Raw genomic sequence first — 19,441 nt, 5'->3', positions numbered from 1 at the left:
CGCCCCCTCCTATCGGCCAATCAGCGGTCGCGCCGCGCGCGAGGCCTCTCGGGAGTTGTAGTCCGGCGCTCTGAGGCGATGGGGGCGGCAGTGGCGCCGCCACGGGGACGCCGGGCTCCCCACTGCGCGCGCTGCTCCCAGGGTCGGTCGGCCGGTGCGCTCCGCGGGGTCGTCCGCTGGGGAGCAGGCGCGTGTGCCGGTGCGCCGGCTCCAGGACCGGTGGGGACTCGGTATGTCAGCCCGTCACCGTGAGGAGCGCAGCCGGGACGGGGAGGGGTGCGGTGGGAGCCCCGGCCCGGGGCGCCCGGATGAGCGGGGCAGGGCGGTGCGGCGCGCGGCCTGCAGGGGGCCCCCGAGGCCCGCCACCGCCGGCCGCAGGTGACCCCGGAGCCCCCGCCGCCGGAGCCCGGCTGCTGGCCTCAGCCCTCCAGTCGCCATTTGCTGTCCACATGGCCGGTTTCCACTTAGGGGGTCGTCGCGGGATCTGGGGCGCGGGGGAGGGGCGCGGAGCGGGGGCGGTGGGGCGGGGCGGGGGGTGCGGGCTGGGCCCTGGCCCAGGACCCAGGACAAAGGGCGGCCTCGGAGGCTGAGACCCTGGGGGGGGCGTCCAGGGCCTGTCTTCCCTGGGGAAGGAGGAGACAGGAAGCGGAGCGGCTTCCGGGGCTGGCCCTCCCGAGGTCAGCGGAGGGGGTCAGCTGTGCCGGAAGGAGACAGCCCAGCCGGGGTGCTTGGTGCCTTGGAGCTGGGGGGGGGGGGCTCAGGCCTCATCTAGGATGGGTTAGAGACCCCCCCCGGCTGTCAGGAGCCAGTGGGAGTCTGGGAAGGGAAGGATTGAGGGCCAGGAAGACTGAAAAGAGCACCTAAGCTAAGCATCAGGAAACCCTTGGGAGGAGCATGGTCATTGGCCTTCCTGCCTTGGCTCAGCCATCGTTTAGCTAAGAGGATCTGCAGGCCTCTGAATCTGAAATGCTGCTCTGCCCCCCCCCCCTCTCGCCCTCTCCCCCCACATCCAGAGTTCTGGTTGTGTGGCACAGGTCAGCTCTTAGTACGATCCCCAGACAGCTCCCCAGCGCAGGCCTTTGTGAAACTGGCAGCACCCCCCCCCCATACACACACACACAAGAGGTTACGACTGTGCCACTGGGGGTTAGGTACTTCTCAACACATGTACACACACACACACACACACAGTGTCTCAGACCCCTCAGGACTCTTCCAGCTTCCAAATGAACTGTGTACACCCTTCCCATTCACAGAAGGAACAGGGGAGGGCAGGCTGTTTTTAGAGTGCTTGCTATTTGAGGTAACATACTATTTGGGTGAAAATGTTCATGGGCTTGGGGGGTGTGGCCCAGTGGCCAAGCTCTGGCCTGGCCTGGCTGGCATGTGGGAAGAGCTGGCTTGGTCCTCAGCACCACAAGAAAATCCAAGCCCCCTGACCCTTGGGAAGAGATATTTTGGAATTCTGGCTGGGGTGATTAACATGGTTTACAGAATCCCATTCTGATGAGTTTTAAAAATTAAATAGAAGGTGCTTGTGACTCACACCTATAAGACTAGTTACTCAGGAGGCTGAGATGTGAGGCATACGGTTCGAAGTCAGCCCAGGCAAGAAGGCTTAGTGGCTTGCCTAGCATGTTGTAAGCCCTGGGTTCAATTCCTCAGTACCACATACAAAGAAAAAGCTGGAATTGGTGCTGTGGCTCAAGAGGTACAGCTCTAGCCTTGAGAAAACCCAAGGACAGTGCCCAGGCCCTGAGTTCAAACCCCAGGACTGGCAAAAAAAAAAAAAAAAAAATCTTGGGCTCAAAGCCACCCTCCCATCTTGGCCTCCTGAGTTGTGGGGACTACTGGTGCCCACCAGACCTCCAACTCTGAAGAGATTTCCTAATAAACAAAAAGATTAAAATGCACCATTCATGTTTTCTCTGAAACAGAGGCCCCAGGGAAGAGGGTTAACACACAGTACTACAATGATGTAGCTTAGAGATCTTACCTGACTTTCAGGGTCAATTGTAAAAAATCTCATTCCATAAAGCAAGAATGTTTGCAGGAGCTGGGTAGAGGATGTTAAGTTAAAGACCTGCAGAAAGCAGACCGGGAATCCCAAACTGGGTGGGTCACTGGAAAGTCACTTTCCACCGAACAATAGGGAATGACTGATTGGTTGGGGTCAGGTGGCTTCAGGTTACCTTTTTTGTGTGAGGATTAAGGCTGGGGGAACTTCATTATCATAGCAATGGAACTGGTGAGATTTGGAAAATTTGGCTGGTACCTCCCTAATCCTAAGTGAGTGGAGCTAAGTTTGGTCTGTTTGTGGCCTGTGACTTCAGAGCAAGTGACTCCATTTTAATTTTTCAGCCTGGACTGTTAAGGCTCAGGGCAGCGACTTAGTCCAAAAACAGAAGCCTGCTCTGGTTTTGTATTAAAACTGAACCTGCTCTGAATTCAGTGCCATCTACCACAAGCCTGTGGTTTTCATTTGTGTTCATCCATTTTCTTTGACCATAGGAAAGAGACTGGGTAATATCTGAATAAATCCATCTGCTTACATTCCTAGAGTTTCAGGCCTTGGTGCACTGGTTAGCTGGGCTCCAGTGAGGGTTTCAGGACTATTCATATGCAGAGGTCAAGCTGAAAGACCAGAGGCCAGGCTTGATCTGGGGAGAACTAAGTCAGAATTTTATCATAATCCCTTCCAGGGATGGCATCTCCAATTGACCTTCACACGCCAGGCTGGACACCTTGCTCCCCAACACGGGGCCACTTGCAGGCATACACTCAAAACATTTTCCCTAGCTTCCCACCCCTCCCCCTTCCTCTCCTCTCCATTTCCCTCCTCTTCCCAGGTTGAAGCCGGCCTGGGCACAAAAGTCCATGTGAGATGTCCATCTTCCAATTATCCAGCAGAAAGCCAGAACTGGAGGTGTGGTTCAAGTGGGAGAGCACCAACCTTGAGCAGAAAAAAGCTAGGGAGACAGCACCTAGGCCCTGAGTTTCAGCCCCAGTACCAGCATCTATGCATGCTGCACGCACACACATACACAGAAGCAGAGAATCCAGGACTAGGGAAAGAACAGGAGGCCTCACTCAGGAGTTAGGACTGCCGTCTGTGACCCACTTCCTCAGCTGTGACATGGAGAGCAACTACACCAATATCATGAGGCCACATTTGTCCCTGGGGCCCTGGAGCCGTGTGCCTGGAGGAAGGGTGACAGGATGCAGAGGGACCTCATTTACCATGCCAGTTTGGATTAGGGGTTCAGAGGAGACATGGAAGGTATGGCCTGATTTTATACTAAAACAGGTAGTGGATATTCAAGGTAATAGAATGGACTAGAACTGAATGGAGATTATAAGTGGATCTTTCTGATCTCCCGTTCTTGATATTCAACTTCTTGTTCATTAGGGTATCAAAACCTCTGGGGAGCCAGGCGCCGCGCCGTGGCTCATGCCTATAATCCTAGCTATTCAGGAGGCTGAGATCTGAGGATTGCAGTTCAAATCCCACTTAGGCAGGAAAGTCTATGAGACCCATCTCTAAGTAACCACCGCTAGGTGCTAAGTACCACCAAAAACAAAACAAAACAAAACAGGTCTTGCTAGATCTGGCCATGGTGGCATACACCAGCAATCCAGCTACTTGGGAGACTGAGACTGGAGGGTTAGCAGGGCTCCTTTTCAAATCTTAGGGCTAGAAACTCCCCCACCCCCAAAGTCTTTTTGGCTGTGTTGTACATAGAGGGAACCGGCAAGGCAAGAAGACCCTAACATGCTCACACATTCTCACACTGGGAATGGAACCTAGGACCTAGGGCCTTGAAGTCCTTGAGACATAACCCTAGCTAGTCTGCCCTGTTTCTGTGCCTGTGTGGTATACTTGGAGTCCCAGGTGCTGTCTCAGCTTTTTTTTTTTTTTTTTTTTTTTTTGCCAGTCCTGGGCTTGAGCTCAGGGCCTGAGCACTGTCCTTGGACTTTCTCAAGGCTAGAGCTCTACCACTTGAGCCTCACCACCACTTCCGGCTTTTTTCTAGGTATGTGGTACCAAGGAATCGAACCCCGGGTCGTCATGCATGCTAGGCAAGCACTTTAACCACTAGGCCAAACTCCTGGCCCCTGTCTCAGCTTTTTCACTCAAGATTGGTTCTCTACTACTTGAGTCCCACCCCCACCATCTACCTTTTTTGGGTATTTAATTGGCGATAAGGGTCTCATGGACTTACCTGCCCGGGCTGTCTTTGAACAGGGATCCTCTGATCTCTGCCTTCTGAGTAGCTAGGACAGTGGGCACAAATCACTGGAGCCCAACCTGCAGCTCCTTTCTCTACAGGATCAGTTAACAGGCCAGACCCTACCCTGATCCCAGGGCAGAAGCACTACACTCCCATGGCTCTCCAGACAGAACCTAAGGTGATGGCCAACTTTTGGGATATGTCCAGGAGGAAAAGAGAGAAGGGGAGAGAGGTAGGAGATGGCACCACTCGGCCAGAACAGACTCAGCACACACACAGCCACCTTCCAGAGTACTGACCACCCCCGACCCCACCCAGCTGCACCACTCCTGCCCAGGACCCTAGAGTCTGCTCTGAGAGCACATTGGAACCCACGGGAAAAGCTCTCTTTGCCTACATTGGTTCTTGGAAGACAAAATGGCCTGGCTCATACTGTCCCAGTGTCCCCTTGAGGTACAGGGTACTAGGGGGTCTGAGGGATACCCACGTCCTCAGGGATGCATGACATGGCCCCTACTGAGGTCAGCAGGGCCCTGGGCACCCCCAGAGAGCTACACCATCAGCTTCCTTTTCTCCCTTCAAGCCCAGGGTTAGGGTGAGTCTTCCAGCCTAATCACAAAAATACCAGGTGACGAAAGACTGTGTAACCCCATGCCAGGACAGAAGTCTCTGCCCAGCCTCCCTGGGGACTAAAGCCTCCCTGGCACAGCCTAAGTGGAGACGGACAACACTTTTCCCAGCTCTGCCCCGTGAGCATGAGGTAGGAGCTGCTGGCCCCGGGGAGCCTCAGAGCAAACAGCCACAGCTGTCCAGAGGGACAGGCTCACAGGCCAGGCTCAACCCCCGCAGTCCCCCAGACTCCATGGGAGAGGAAAGGCTTTCAGAAAGCCTGAAGCTCTCCAGGGGCCAGCTTTCCATTGTGCCCAGTAACACTGGTATACCTCCTGTGCCCTCACAGGGCTCTTATTGGTCAGCTATCCCTGTGGTTGGGGACAGGTCATAGCAGAAAAAAAAAAAAAAAGAATTATCAAAAATTAAAAAACTCGGGCCAGGAGTTTGGCCTAGTGGTAGAGTGCTTGCCTAGCATGCAATGCCTCAGTACCACATACATAGGAAAAAAAAAGCCGAAAGTGGTGCTGAGGCTCAAGTGGTAGAGCTCTAGCCTTGAGAAAGCCCAAGGACAGTGCTCCGGCCCTGAGTTCAAGCCCAGGACTGGCAAAAAAAAAAAAAAAAAAAAAACCAACCCCAAAAAACCCTGAGAAAGAAGGGGGGTAGAAGTCTCTTGTTTCCGTATCACTTTATATAACTGTGAGGAGGCACTTGGGCCTTGGGCCTTTGTGTTTGAGAAGGCAAATTTAGCAGTGAAGCTTTCTGGGCTTGCTGTGGGGAGGCTGCCAGGCTTCTTTCCTCCTCCCCCCCCCCCAGGCCACCCACAGGGCTGCAGTGGCCTCTATACACACATAGACCCCAGCAGGCCCCTCAGGGCCCAGGACCTGCCAAGGCCACACACAGCACATGGGCAGAACCCCACTGGCATGGGGAAGCAGAGCAAGCAGCCAACGAATCGCAACTTTCTGGCAAAAGCACCCCACCTTTTACAGGGTCACCCAGGCCAGTGTGACAGTGTGACCTAGAATTATCTGGGAAAGGATCTTGGCTTTTTCATCGCAGTGTGGTTGTGGAGGAGCTATGTAGACAGGAACTGTGGGGCACAGATCCTGACCCCATGCTCTTACCCAAACCATCCACCAGCTTCCCCAGCCTTCCCCCACCCCCACCCTGCCTCCTTCAGGCCTGTTTACCCCTCCAAACACTCCCAGTGCCAGCTGCTCCAGCCATGTCCCCTCATCTGGAATCCCATAAATCCACCAGGAGTGCTTATGACCTTGTTAACCACTTACCTAGGTAAGTCTCTGGAGTGACCCATACGCAGGGGCCCATGAGTGGTTGTAGAGTCCCTTTTCCCCACTTCAGCGCATATACCCTGGGGAAAAGTCACAGCCCTGAGCAGAAGTCAGAGGTGGGGAGAGCAAGGCTTCATTCCTCAGCAGTCACCCCAGCACCCGGCTCCATAGTCAGTGCTGCCGCATAGAAAATCCTGCCTATGCCTCACAACAGCTTTGGTGCCCTGGGGCCGGGGGCGTCTGCCTTTTAGCACTCACACCTGGAACACTGAGTGCCCAGGAGATGGCAGGATTGGGGAATCTTGATCAGATCTGCTGTGGGGAGGACAGGCCAGAAATAGGGGTCCCAGAATCTCCTCCCAATCTCCCACTCCCTCCAGTTCCCCTCTCCTCCCCCTCTCCCTCCAGGTGGAGCAGGGACAAAAGCCACACTTGTGGCTTTGTTAGCACTCAGGAAGGAGGGGCTGGGACTGATGAGTGGATGAGATGAAAGAGAAAGATGCAGAGAAGAAGAGGGGCATAAATGGAAGAGTATGAAGAAACTCAACAGTGATCAGCATGGGAGTCTCTGGCAAAACGCACAAACACACAGTTCCAAAGCAGCTACCTGGCAAGTTGCACTTACCCTGAGAGGAGACTGGGTACAGCAAACATGCTAGCCACTGCAAAATATGCCCTTTTGGCATAAAGATGATGTGCTGAAAAACTATTCTGGGAAGTGAAGCAGCAAATGCAGGAAGAAGGTTTTGCCTTCCTCTGCACGGTGTGCCCCCTCCCATCCCTTACCCTGAGGACAAGTCTCCCCAGATGGGCCTGCCCCTTCCTGCCCAGGCTTCACAGGGAGCAGGAGACACAATTATTCAGTACACACACTTGCAATCCCAGGGACTGAGATTCAAGGATCATGGTTTAAAGCAGCCACATCTGGAAAGCCCATGAGACTCTTAATTCTAATTAACCAGCAAAAAAGTGTAAGTGGATGTGTGCCTCCAGTAGTAGAGGGAGCTGGGCTCACACCTGTCAACCTAGCTTCTCAGGAGGCTGAGATCTGAAGATGGAGGTTGAAAGCCAGCCAGGGCACTGAAGTCCCTGAGACTCTCCATTTAATCACCAGAAAACCGGAAGTGGGGCTATGGCTCCAGGGGTAGTGCGGTATCCTTAAGCTGAATTGCTCAGAGACAGCGCCCAGGCCCAGAGTTCAATTCCCACAACCGACAAAAAAAAAAAAAAAAGATGGCCAGCCGGGAGTGTGGCCTAGTGGTAGAGTGCTTGCCTAGCATGCACAAAAACCCAGGTTCGATTCCTCGGTACCACATACATAGAAAAAAGCCAGAAGTGGTGCTGAGGCTCAAGTGGTAGAGCTCCAACTTTGAGAAAGTCCAAGGACAGTGCTCAGGCCCTGAGCTCAAGCCCAGGACTGGCAAAAAAAAAAAAAAAGAAGTGGTAGCAGGGCAGTGGTGAGCAGAAAAGAAGCCAAACAAGAGCATAAGACTCAAGTTCAAGCCCAGTACTGGGCACTGAAGGAGAGAACTGATCCAGGGACCTGAGGAGCATAGCTATCATTCTAGCCACTCAGGAGGCTAAGATTTCAGGATCGCAGTTCGAAGCCAGCGAGGCAGGAAAGTCTATAAGACTTTTATGTACAATTCAACACCAAAAAGCCAGAAGTGGATTTGAGCTGTGGCTTAAAGAGTAGAGTGCTAGCTAGCCTTGAGCACAGAGGTTCAGGGACAGTGCTCAAACCCTGATTTCAAGCCACAGTACCAGGTACCATCAGAGAGTGAGAGAGAAGCCAACAAATGACAGTCATTAAGTATGCAGAGGCATGCAAATGACACATCCAGGTCCCTGCTTGGGACTTAGAAACAGCACGGGTCTCAAGTATCCAGCTGGCCTTGCTGAACCTGCCCTTCAGGGCTCTGCCTATTGAGGTTTGGGCAGCCAGGAAGGCCACCCCAACACACACTGCCCTGGGTCTGGAGGTTCAGCTGCAGCACCCCCACGGCAGGGATGGGAGCCGCCTGCCCCCCCCCCCACCCCCAGCTGGGTGAGGAGACTGCCTGCCTCACATCTGGTGTGGACAGGCTGCTAACGAGCTAGCAGGTGGAGAAGGGCTCAGCTGGTTTGGGGGTGTCCCATGGGCCTTCTTGAGTCAGGCTCCCAGGAGAGGTTCACTGTCACCAGCCAGTCACATGGCCCAGTTACTGCAAGACCAGTGTTGGCAGTTTCTGCTTTTCATTCTTGCCGACCGGGTTTGGGACTTGGGTGGGGAGCTTGCTGGGCAGATGCTCTGCCACCCCAGTCACGGCAGCCTTTTTCTTTTTTTGGCTTTGGTTCTTTTTCAGGTAGTGTTTCCTGTTTACATCTAGGTCTGCCCAAACACTACTACTGGGAAGCAGGGGTAGGAGGAGCAGGGCCTGGGTCTAAGGAGCCAGGTGGGAGTTTGTGCTAAGAATCCAGGAAAAAGCCTGGTTGGGGAAGAGGTTGGGGGAAAGGCGGGGAGCAACTAATAGGACTTGTTGTCCAATGCTGACAACCAAGAAAATGCCTGGACCAACCACTCTGCCACCTCTGGCCCCTAAGGCTCCCACAAGATGTCCCTCCAGAAGGACTGGGTCTGGGCCTCAGCTCTGGGCAGGGGGGGCCGAGCCAGGAGCCCAGGAGACAAGACCCGCCTAGCGACTGTTGCTAGAGGCAAGTGGCCTTTGTTGCTGACCATCAGGGAACACAATGCGCTGTGCAGCCTCGGTAGTCCGAGCACTTCACCCGCTAGCCCTGAATTAGGCCTGGACCACCGAAGAGGGGGGAGGCAGCAGGCTCCTCAGAAACCATCCTGTGCGGGCTGCTGGCTGTCCATAGTGCATCCGTGGCCCCCTGCGCTGGCGAAAGGCAGGCCATTAAGGCCTAGACTCTCCATTGCCACAGGCCTTTGTTCCTGGGTCAGGCCAGGATAAATGGCCGAGTCCCATCCCCCTGCTTCTGCAACTAGAAGCAGAGCCCGCACAGTGTTCAACCCTCTGGGAAGGCTGGCGGTGGGAGGGGTGGGCACAGTAGTGGGGGAGATTCAGAGCCAGGCAGACCCAGAGACCTCAGGGCAGAGAAAATGTCCCAGGCAGAAGGAGGCAGGATGGAACAGAAAAGCAGTACCTGAACCTTCCCTTGCCCTCCCGTCCGTCCAGTGTCCCAGCAAGGATCCTCAGGCTGCCCCCGGGTCAAGACTAAAGTCACCACCCTAACCTCCAGCAGGGCTCACTCCACCACTTCCTCCCTCCCTCACTTTTGGCAAGACTGAAGGGAAACTTTTCTGCTCAACTGGCCTCAAACCACAGGCCTGCACCACTGACACCTAGTTATCCTTCAGCTTCCAGCTCTCGCGCCCGTGCACTCTCTCTCTCTGCCGTTCCTGAGCTCGATCTCAGGGCCTTGGTCTTTCCTCAAGACGAGCGCTCTACCACTTGAGCCACACCATCACTTTGGCTTTTCTACGTATGTGGTAGTGAGGAATCAAACCTTGGTCTTGGTGCATGCTAGGCAAGCACTCTACCACTAGGCCACACTCTGGGCCCCAGCTATTCTTTCTCTAAAATCACTAGCTATTCAATCAACCACACCTGGCTATAATTTGTCACCTGTGCTTTTTTTGTTTGTTTGTGCCAGTCCTGGGATTTGAACTCGGGGCCTAAGCGCTGTCCCTGAACTTTTCTGCCCAAGGCTAGCTCTTTACTACTAGAGCCGCAGCTCCACTCCCAGTTTTTTGGTGGTTAATTGGAGATGTTTCCTGTCCAGGCTGGTTTTGAACCATGATCCTCTTGAGTAGCTAGTATTACATCTGTGAATCACCAGTGACCGACTCCTGTCTCTCTTGATGCCATGACAAAATGAATGGGCAAACTTGGAGACCTCAACCTTGAGATTGAACCTATGTTCCTGACCTTAATTCAGGGCTCTTAAGTTATCTTTAAAGCTAAAATACTAAGCCGGTGCCTGGTGGCTCACATCTGTCATCCTAGCTACTCAGGAGTGTGAGATCTGAGGGTCGAGGTTCAAAACCAGCCAGGGCACCAAACTCCATGAGATTCTAATGTCCAATTAACCACCAGAAAACTGGAAGTGGATCTGTGGCTCCAGGGGTAGAGCAGGTGGTAGCCTTGAGCTGAAGAGCTCAGGGACAGGGACAGCGCCCAGGCCTATATATATTAGAAACATTGCCCAGGACCAAGAGGATTACCTTGCACATGCAAATAAGTTAACCGGTTAAATGCAGCTATTGTCCTGGCTACAGAGATATCTGGCTGGAGGGTCACCTCGGTGGACCCTAACCCAGATAACTTTTGTTGTTTTTTGCCAGTCATGGAGTTTGAACTCAGGACTTGGGTGCTGTCCTTGAGCTCTTTGGTAGCATTGTACCACTTTGAGCCTTAGCCCTACTTCCCATTTTCTAGTGGTTAATTGGCGTTAAGAGGTTCACAGGCTTTCCTGCCCTGGCTCCCTTGAACCTCAGTTCTCAGGTCTCAGCCTCTTGGATGACAGGCTTGAGCCAGCAGTGCCCGGCTTTAGCCCAGACAGGAAAGGTCAGAGGATGCCAGAACCCCTGAGAATCAGCCACAGAGTTTCACCCTTGAACCTGGGCTTGGGAACTAAGAGTAACAAATGACAATGCCACAGGAAGACCTGGAAATCCTCTGGGACAGAAACAGAACTGGAGTGGCCTGCCCCAGAGAGGGACGGCAGGAGCTTAGGCCGAAGCCTGAACCTCCAGGTCCTCCTGTCTGTATTCCCCATCTCATTTCAAGGATGCTAACCAAGGCCAGGGCCTTGATGACAGAGACCAAGGCCCATGTGGTTTTGATGTCCTATTATTGGTTTCTCAGCCCTGTCATTAAATATTTATCAGATCCAGCTGTATGTCAGGCAAGGCACAGGGGCTTGGAGTTTGGGCCTGCTTTCCTGGAGTTTATAGTCCACAGTGGGAGAGAAGAGGAGCAAGCGATTAATTGGTCAGTTGATTAATGACAGGGATGGAGTGGCACTCTGGGCAGGGTAGGGGGAGAGCCGCACAGGGATGGGTCACAGTTCAGCAGTCGAGGGCTTGTGTGAGGCCCTGGATTCCATCCTTGGTAGGAAAACATCAAAACCCTCTGTCTGGCCATGGGCTCACACCTGTGATCCTAGCTACGCAGGAACTTGAGGTCTGGGAGCAGGGGCGGGGTGGGGGGGAGCCTCTGAGACTCCGATCTCCAAAGCTCCAACAAAGAGCTGGAGCCCTAGCTTTGAACCAAAAGAAAGCCAAGTGAGAGTACAGGCTGAGTTTAAGCCTCTGCACCAAGGGAGGGGAGAGGGAGAAAAAGAGAGAATATGCAAAGGTCAAAGTGAATGCGCATGCAAAAGTTCAGAAGTAGAAGAGAGCTTAAGGAACTAAAAGGAGGGTGTGACAAAGGAAAGTGATAGAAAACTCTTTGAACTTAGAGACAGCAATTTACATTAACTTAGTTCTGGAATCCCGGCAGGGTAAAATGAATGCAAGTAAACCCATGCAGTGACTTTAAAATAGGTGTTCCCGTGTCTCCTTTTTTGCCTGGGGTTCCCGGCCCTGCCCCAGTTTCTCAGAGTCTGGTTATAGGGAGCAACCTTCTTCTACCCAGGCACCCAAGATCTGTATTCTGTGTGACTTCTCAGAGGGTCTCCTGGTGGTTGCAGGCGGAGGAGTGGGGGGTGGGGGGTGGAAAGTGTGCTCACGTCCTTGTCTTCTCTCCCTCCTTTCTTTTCTTCCTTTATTTGAGATAGGGTCTCATCATGTAACCCAGGCTGGTGTCCAACTTCACAATTCTGCCCCAGTCTCTTGAGGGCTGGAGTTACATCACACCCCACGAGACCCATTTGCTTTTGAGAAGAGCAAGAATGGAACTATCTCTCATGACCAACATGAGATGGGCACAGAAAGCTGGGAAGGGTGACACAACCCAGGGCGGGGGGTCTGCCATCCCCCTGGACAACGTGTGCGGTAGAGAGGGCCGGCCGCACAGGTGCTTCTAGTTATACAGGAAGCCAGGAAAACCCAGGGATTGCTGAGGGGATCGGACTCCAGGCCCAGCAATGGTGCACACGGATTCACACAAAAGCCTCTGTCTCCTGGGCCGTCCACCTGTACACATACAAGCTGGGTTTCTGAAAGTGACTGTCACCATGCCAACTCGTCCAAGAGATATGAGAGTCACAGCCGCAGTGGCAGCAAATCAGAGGTCACAGGCTAGAACTGACCTCGGCAGGAGGCAGACTGGGGAGAGCCACAGACCAGGCTTAAGAGGTCGGCTAAGTACATTCTGGTACTTACTCACAGAACGATGCCTGACCAAGATAAGTGAGAAGCCTGGGGACCTGGTGCCGTGGGAGACCGCATGCTTAGCATCCAAAAGCTGCTTCCTTCTTATCTTCACACTGTTCTGTGTTTGTGATGCTGGGGATTGAACCTTGGTACTGTGGGCTCTGCCACAGCTGGATGCTTGCTCTGGCCTGTATCTGCCACTGGCCTGGGCTGGAACTCTGCCCAGCTGCCCAGCTGTGTAGAAAAGACCAAACCCCTAGAGAGAAGGTTCACCAAGTCAGCACAGCCACACAATACAGCCTGAGCTTCTGTGCAGTGACAGCCTGGAGAAGGGTGAGAGGGGGGCATGCTGTCTCCATGAGCACAGAGCCTCACTCGGCGTTTTTTGTTGGTTTATTTGTAGGGAGCATGAGAAAGCAACATGAATCACCCACCTGACACACAGCCAGACTGGTGCCCTGGAGAAGGCCCACAGGTGAGGACACAGACCTCCAGGAACCTGAGGCTTGAGCCGTGGAAGGAGCTACTTCTCTTCTGGGGTCTCCCCTCCCAGTCATTATTGGGCTACTAAGACTGTTGCCACAGAATACCTCAAACCCAGGCTGAGGACAGAAACGTGCTTGCCTCCTTGCATGGCTGACGTCCCCAGAGCTGCAGGTTGGTGTCATCCTGAAACCTGCCGCCTTGCTCCGTGCTTTCCTGTTTCTATAAAGACAGGAGTCACATTGGGTTAGGGACACTCTGACTTTCTTGTCATTTAGTAATCTCATTGGAGTCCTGCCTTTTTAATTAATGAATTACTTTGGTGCTAGTCCTGGAGATTGAACTCGGCATACCTAGGCACTGTCCCTGAACATGTTTGCCCAAGGCTAGCACTCTGTCACTTGAACTACAGCTACACTTCTGGATTTTTTTTTTTTTTTTTTTTTTTTTTTTTGCCAGTCCTGGGCTTGAGCTCAGGGCCTGAGCACTGTCCTTGGACTTTCTCAAGGCTAGAGCTCTACCACTTGAGCCTCAGCACCACTTCCAGCTTTTTTCTATATATGTGGTACCGAAGAATCAAACCCGGGTCTTCCTGCATGCTAGGCAAGCACTTTAACCACTAGGCCAAACTCCCGCCCCCCCCCCTTTTTTTAAACTAATTGAAGATAAAGTTCCACAAGCTTTCCTGCCTAAGCTGGCTTTGAACCTTGATTCTCAGATCTCAGCCTACTTCGGAGTTAGGATTACAGGCGTGAGCTGCCGCTGCCCAGCTAGAACAATCATACTTTGAGGTCTGGTGTCAGGACTCAGCATATGAATTGGGAGGGAGACTGTGGTCAGCCTAACAAGATCACACCAGTCTCCATTCCCTCATTCTCTCATTGAGGGAAACTGTGACTTGGCAAGATAGCAGCAGACCAAGTGTAGACTCAAACATCCGCTGCAGAACTTCCGAAAGCCCAGCTCACGCATAGTTAATAGGAAACAGTCACCCTCTTTGCAGCCATTTATTGAGTGCCTGTCTGTACGGAGTGTGGTGAAGGTGAGGTACAGCAGAAAGCACTAAGGATATCGGTCCATCCGTCGAGAAGTATTTATCGAGTGGTGCAGGAGGTGACCAGACACAGCTTGATCCCACTCAGGAAAGAGCTTATAATTCTTGTCGAGAGGCAAGACGACTCACCTGACCACTGACCACGGGGCCAACACTGGCAGGGGATAAATGGTGTGATGGGGCCTGGGGTTGCTGCAGGAATTGAGAATGAGGAAGATCAATGGGGAGCAGGCAGCCACTGCTAAATCATTTCGACAGCAGCATTCATTAGCCTGAGTGTTGTGTAGGCCACCGACTTTCTGTCCAAGACGGTGGGAGCCAGTCAGGGGGCTTCAATCACACCAGCCCCATCTCTCCACAGTTTCCCTAATGCCATACGATAGTGGTGGGTCTTGCTGTGCTCACTGTGGTTCTAGCTACCGTGGAATATCGAATGTGCACTGAGTCTACCTACTAAGTCCAGGGCCTCGAGTGCAAACCAAGGGCTGCCAAAAAAAAAAAATTATGACAATTTTTGCTGGATGAGATTGTGTGTCTTGGGATTTGAGGCTCACACAGGCAAAGGTTTGCAAGACCTCATCTCAGTCAACACCTGGGTATGGTGGTCTACCCTGTATGGGAAGCACCCTGTAATCCTACTTACTCAGGAGGCACAAGTAGGAGTGTGTTGGTTTAAGGCCTACCCCAGGCAAAAATATATGACCAAATTTGAGAAAGAAAGAAAAGCTGGGAGCCTGTGCTGGCATCTGTAATCCCAAAAATAAATTTTAAAAACAAATAAACAAGAGAATAAACAAGAAAATGTAATGATGAAAGCCTCATCAGACACAGCAGATGTGAAGTCGGTCTGAGGAGCTCTGCAGCTCCGCACAGCTGAGCAGCTGGACCTGTGTGGGTGACACTCCAGTGAGGGACAGCACCACCTGCAGATCAGTGGCCACCTGCCTAAAGAATCGAGGGCCCAGCCAGGTGCAGGAGCTCACACCTGTACATCCTGGCAGCTCACCAGGCTGAGATCTGAGGATTGCAGTGCAAAGGCACTTTCGGGCTGTGAAACCCTCATTTCCACTAAACTACCAAAAAAAAAAAAAAAAGCCAGAAGTAGAGCTGTGGCTCAAGCCTTGAGCAAAGATGCTCAGAGACAGCGCCCAGGCCCTGAATTCAAACCTGAACACCCACCAGAGAGGAGAGAGAGAGAGAGAGAGAGAGGGAGGGAGGGAGGGAGGGCGGGAGGGAGGGAGGGAGAGGGAACTAAACAGGGCCCCTGTGGCTCATATCTGTAATTCTGGTTACTGAGAAGGCTGAGATTGGAGGATCACAGTTCAAAGCCACCCTGGGCAGGAAAATCAGTAAGACTCTTATCTTCAATTAACAGATAGAATGTCAGCAGTGGAGCCGTGATAGAGCAGACAAAGCTCAGGCACAGGATTCAGGCCCCGAGTTTAAGCCCCAGGATAAGCATAAATAAATAAATAAATAAATAAATAAATAAATAAATAAATAAATAAATAAATAAATAAATTAAATGTCGCCAGGTGCCAGTGGCTCACACCCGTAATCTTAGATACTCAGGAGGCTGAGACCTGAGGATCACAGTTTGAAGCCAGCCCGGGCAGGAAAGTCCGTGAGACTCTTCAAGTTACCATCAGAAGAATGGGAGTGGCAAAAAGAGCTCCGGGACAGGCAGCACTGTGCCTGTAGATGTCCATACAAGAATTGCAACCCCCCCAGCCCCAGGTAAATTTCTAGACTCCCCCCCTCCCCGTGAGGGATAGCCAGTCTGGGTTGGAAGACAGGCAGAAAAGCAAGCTGGCATTGTTACTACCCACCATAAAGGGGCATTTTATTGGCTGCCCGGTCCCTGGAGAAGGAAACGGGCTATGGACAATGAAATTAGCATTGTAAAAGCCAGAGGATCTGCAAAGTGGGGAAGGACGGGGATCTGAACCTCAATCCTGCATTTTACACCTAAAGGTCCCAACTGGGCAGTCTGAAGCCCAAGACCACCTGACTTGTAACTAGTCTGTCATTAACAGGCAGGGGCAAGGAGCTAAGAGCCTGTTTACCATCGGCCAGCGCTCCCCTGCGCTAGAAGGACCTCAGGTACACCGACCTTCCCAGTCCCGTATATGCTCTCCTGCCATCCTCCTGGCTTTCCCCACCCCTCCCTTCTCTGACCTCACCAGCCAGGGCCAGGCAGACAGGGCTCACACAGTATCAGGCTGGGACCTGAGGCTCATTCCTGGGTGGTGTTTGCAGAAGGCACCTGCATGGCTTAGTGTCCCTCCACCAGGCCCAGCCCCTGAGGGGCAGACCTTTGTCAACGAAGATGCCCCAGCTGTGTGGGCCAGGAGGAAAGAGGACAAAGCCACCTGGCAACCAGCCTCTGGGGAGAAGAGGAGGAAATGGCCACCAAAGTTCCAACAAATGTTCTCATTCCGAACAGACAAGCTGGAGGTAGAAACAGGAGAGGAAAAAGAACAAGAAAACTGTGGAAATGCCAGGGACAGCCGGCCTATTCCCCAGCCACTCCTGTGTTTACTAACCTGATCAGAAAACAGCAGAGTAGGGGCCGGGAACATGGCCTAATGGTAGAGTTGAGTGCTGGCCTTGCATGCGAGAAGCCCTGGGTTGGATTCCTTAGTACCACATCCAAAGAAAAAGCCAGAAGTGGTGCTGTGGCTCGAGTGGTATAGAGTGCTGTCCTTGAGCAAATTAGTTCAGGGACAGTGCCCGCCCCCACTCCCCACCCCCCCATACAGAGCAAAGCAAATTGAGCTGTATCTCAGCCTTGCCTCCAAACAGTTTAGCACGCCAGTGAGACCTGAGCCCTGGGATGTGAGGGGACAGGAGAGGGAACACCAGTGCTTGGACTCCAGGGTCCCTGGCTATCCTGTTTCCACCAGGACTGAGTCTGTCGGTATGACGGAGCTGCTACCTAGACTGGGAGCTAGTGAGCATGCCCCGAGGACTGAGGGCTCTGCCAGCGCACACCCGTAGGCCAGCAGTGTTTATGTGTGAGCTAGTATCAACCCAGGGGGATGCCTACCCAGAGAGAAGCTTTGGGAGACTGCTTGCATGCCAGAAACCAGCATGTGGGCAGAGAGAAGCGCTCTGAGCCAGGTAGGCAGAGCTGTCCCTACTCCAGCCATTCTCTGGTGGCTTCACTTTGGTCTTGGGACCTGTGACTAAGGTGAGGGACCAATAGGGCTCTTGATTGTGTGGCCTTTTCTCCTCCCAGCTGCTTCTGTCTCTCTCCCAGACTGGGGACACAAAACAGCTGAGCAGATAAACAAGCCACCACCTGCTCCCTCTTCCCCCCCTCTCCCCATGACACCCCCCTGTCCCCAAGTCCCACCCCTTCTTCCTCACACTCTGTCCCTCCATTGCCCCTGAAGCCACACTCCTGGGTGGCAGCAGCTGCAGCCTGCTCTCTTCTCTTGCCAGGGCCAGTGCCAGCACTGCCTCCCCAGCCCTCCCCAGCACCCCTTCTAGCCAGCAGTGCCCATGGCAAATAAGGAACATGTGTACCAAACCTTGCCCCTCGCCCCTTCCCCCTCTTCCCTCTCCCCCACCCCTCTCTCCCCCTCTTTTTTCTTCCCACTATCCTCTCTCCTCTCTGTCTCTGTCTCTCTGTGTGTGTATGTCTCTGCGTCTCTCACTCCTCTCCCTTGTCCCCCTGTCTCCCTCCCTCTCCTCCTCCACCCCTTCCCCCCTCCCCCCGGGGCATTTCAAACAAAACAGTTGTGCATGTGGTCTGAGAGTCTCCAAGGAGAAAGGGGTTTGTGGCATCAACTAACCCAGAGCCAGTGTCTGGACACTTGGCTCAGAGCCCTTTGCCAGGAAACAGGAAGAAAGGAAGGAAAGGGAGAGAGGGAGGGAGGGAGGGAGGGAGGGAGGGAGGGAGGGAGGGAGGGAAGAAGTTAATCGGGGCAGAGAAGCTGCTGCATTCCTGAGGGGAGGCAGAGCCCAGGCAGCAGGAATAACTTGCAGAGGCCAGGAGGCCAAGGCCCAGTGGAAACCTCTGTGTGAAGGTCACCTGGGCAGCGTGGCACAGACACACAGTCTTCACCACTGTAAACCTTGTTGGAAGCCCCCAGTTGGCAGGCATTACCAAAGGCCTCATTGGAGTTGGGGCTGTTGGCAGGCATTAGAGAAGGCTCCTTTGGTGGGAAACACAGGAGAGGGGCTGGGTCCTTCCCTCTGGGTAGGCCCCGTGTCCCCAGCTGGGGGTGGTCCCAGGAGAGTTCCTTGGCAAGTCAGACTTGGCATCCGTGTTCCTCTTGGCTCACTGGAGTTCTAGCGGGCTTAAGGAAGACCCTGTGTGTGGAAACTTGGACTGCAAGACCCCACCGCTTCCTCACAACGCAGTCACTACTTTTTGTTTTATGTAGAAGGCAAAGGTCAGACTTGGGGTTTGACCAAAACCAATATCCTCCTCTGGTGCTGGGACTGGAGCCCAGAGCTTTGCTCGTGCCAGGCAGGGCCCTGCCTCTAGCCACCTTCCCAGCTTCCTGCCACCAACACTTCTATTTGTCTGCAGGGCTCAGAGCCACCTTTTTTTTTTTTTTTTTATTATTGTGGGGTTTGAACTCAGGGCCTGGGTACCGTCCCAAAGCCTCTTTGTGCTCAAGGCTGGCGCTCTACCATTTGAGCCACAGCACCACTTCTGGTTTTTGAGTAGTTAATTGGACTTTCCTGCCCAGGCTGGCTTCAAACCACAATCCCCAGATCTCAGCCTCCTGAGTAGTTAGGACAACAGGTGTGAGTCACTAGTGCCTGGCCAGAGCTACTTTTGTACTGGGCTGAAGAGCTCTGAACTGGGTGACCTTGGAGAAATTACTTAACCTTTCTGAACCTCGTTGTCCTCTTCCTTGGAAAAAACACAAACCACAACTGTTTGACAAGCTGACTTCCCCCCTTGTTTCAGTAATGGAGTTTAAACTCGGGGTCTGGCACTTGTTGGGCAGGCATGCCACCTGTTGAGCCATGTCCCAGTCCTTTTTGGCTTTAATTATTCTTCAGAAAAGGTCTCGTGTATTTTACCCAGGCTTGCTTGGACTGCATTCCTCCTATGTCTTGCAAGTAGCTGGAATGACAGCTACCATGCTCAGGCCGAACTCATCCTTTTTTAGGTGAAACTAAATGTCAATACAAAGTACATATAAAACACGTAGAACACAGGGGCCGGCAGTTTGGCTTAGTGGTAGATTGCTTGCCTAGCATGCACGAAGGCCCAGTTCGATTCCTCGACACCACATACATGGGAGGAGAAAAAAGCCAGAAATGGTGCTATGGCTCAAGTGGTGGAGCTCTGGCCTTGAGAAAACCCAAGGACAGTGCCCAGGCCCTGAGTTAAAAGGCCCAGGACTGGCAAAAAACAAAAACAAAAACAAAAAAGACTAATAACTAATTTTCTTTTTTGATTCTGGGAATTGAACCCAGG

At 53.0% G+C, this 19,441-nt stretch overlaps 1 long non-coding RNA gene across 4 annotated transcripts in view; it reads left to right on the top strand.

Moving 5' to 3' along the window:
- Positions 1-78: 78 nt before the first annotated feature.
- The window catches only part of LOC150041930 (uncharacterized), a 37,692-nt gene continuing 18,329 nt past the window's right edge, over positions 79-19,441 (top strand). For 3 of the 4 annotated variants that reach the window (XR_016533671.1, XR_016533672.1, XR_016533670.1), the window contains exons 1-2: positions 79-230; positions 12,862-13,115. This is a non-coding gene — a long non-coding RNA (uncharacterized LOC150041930). Of the gene's footprint in view, positions 231-4,337; positions 4,465-12,861; positions 13,116-19,441 lie in introns of those variants that run through there. The other variant, XR_016533673.1, reaches the window with a different exon arrangement.

Source organism: Megascapheus bottae, chromosome 37, assembly GCF_031878675.1.
Source record: "Megascapheus bottae isolate mThoBot1 chromosome 37, mThoBot2.hap1, whole genome shotgun sequence".
Taxonomy (NCBI): Eukaryota; Metazoa; Chordata; class Mammalia; order Rodentia; family Geomyidae; genus Megascapheus; species Megascapheus bottae.
The sequence above is the reverse complement of the archived record's forward strand: the minus strand, read 5'-3'. Positions and strand labels throughout refer to the sequence as shown.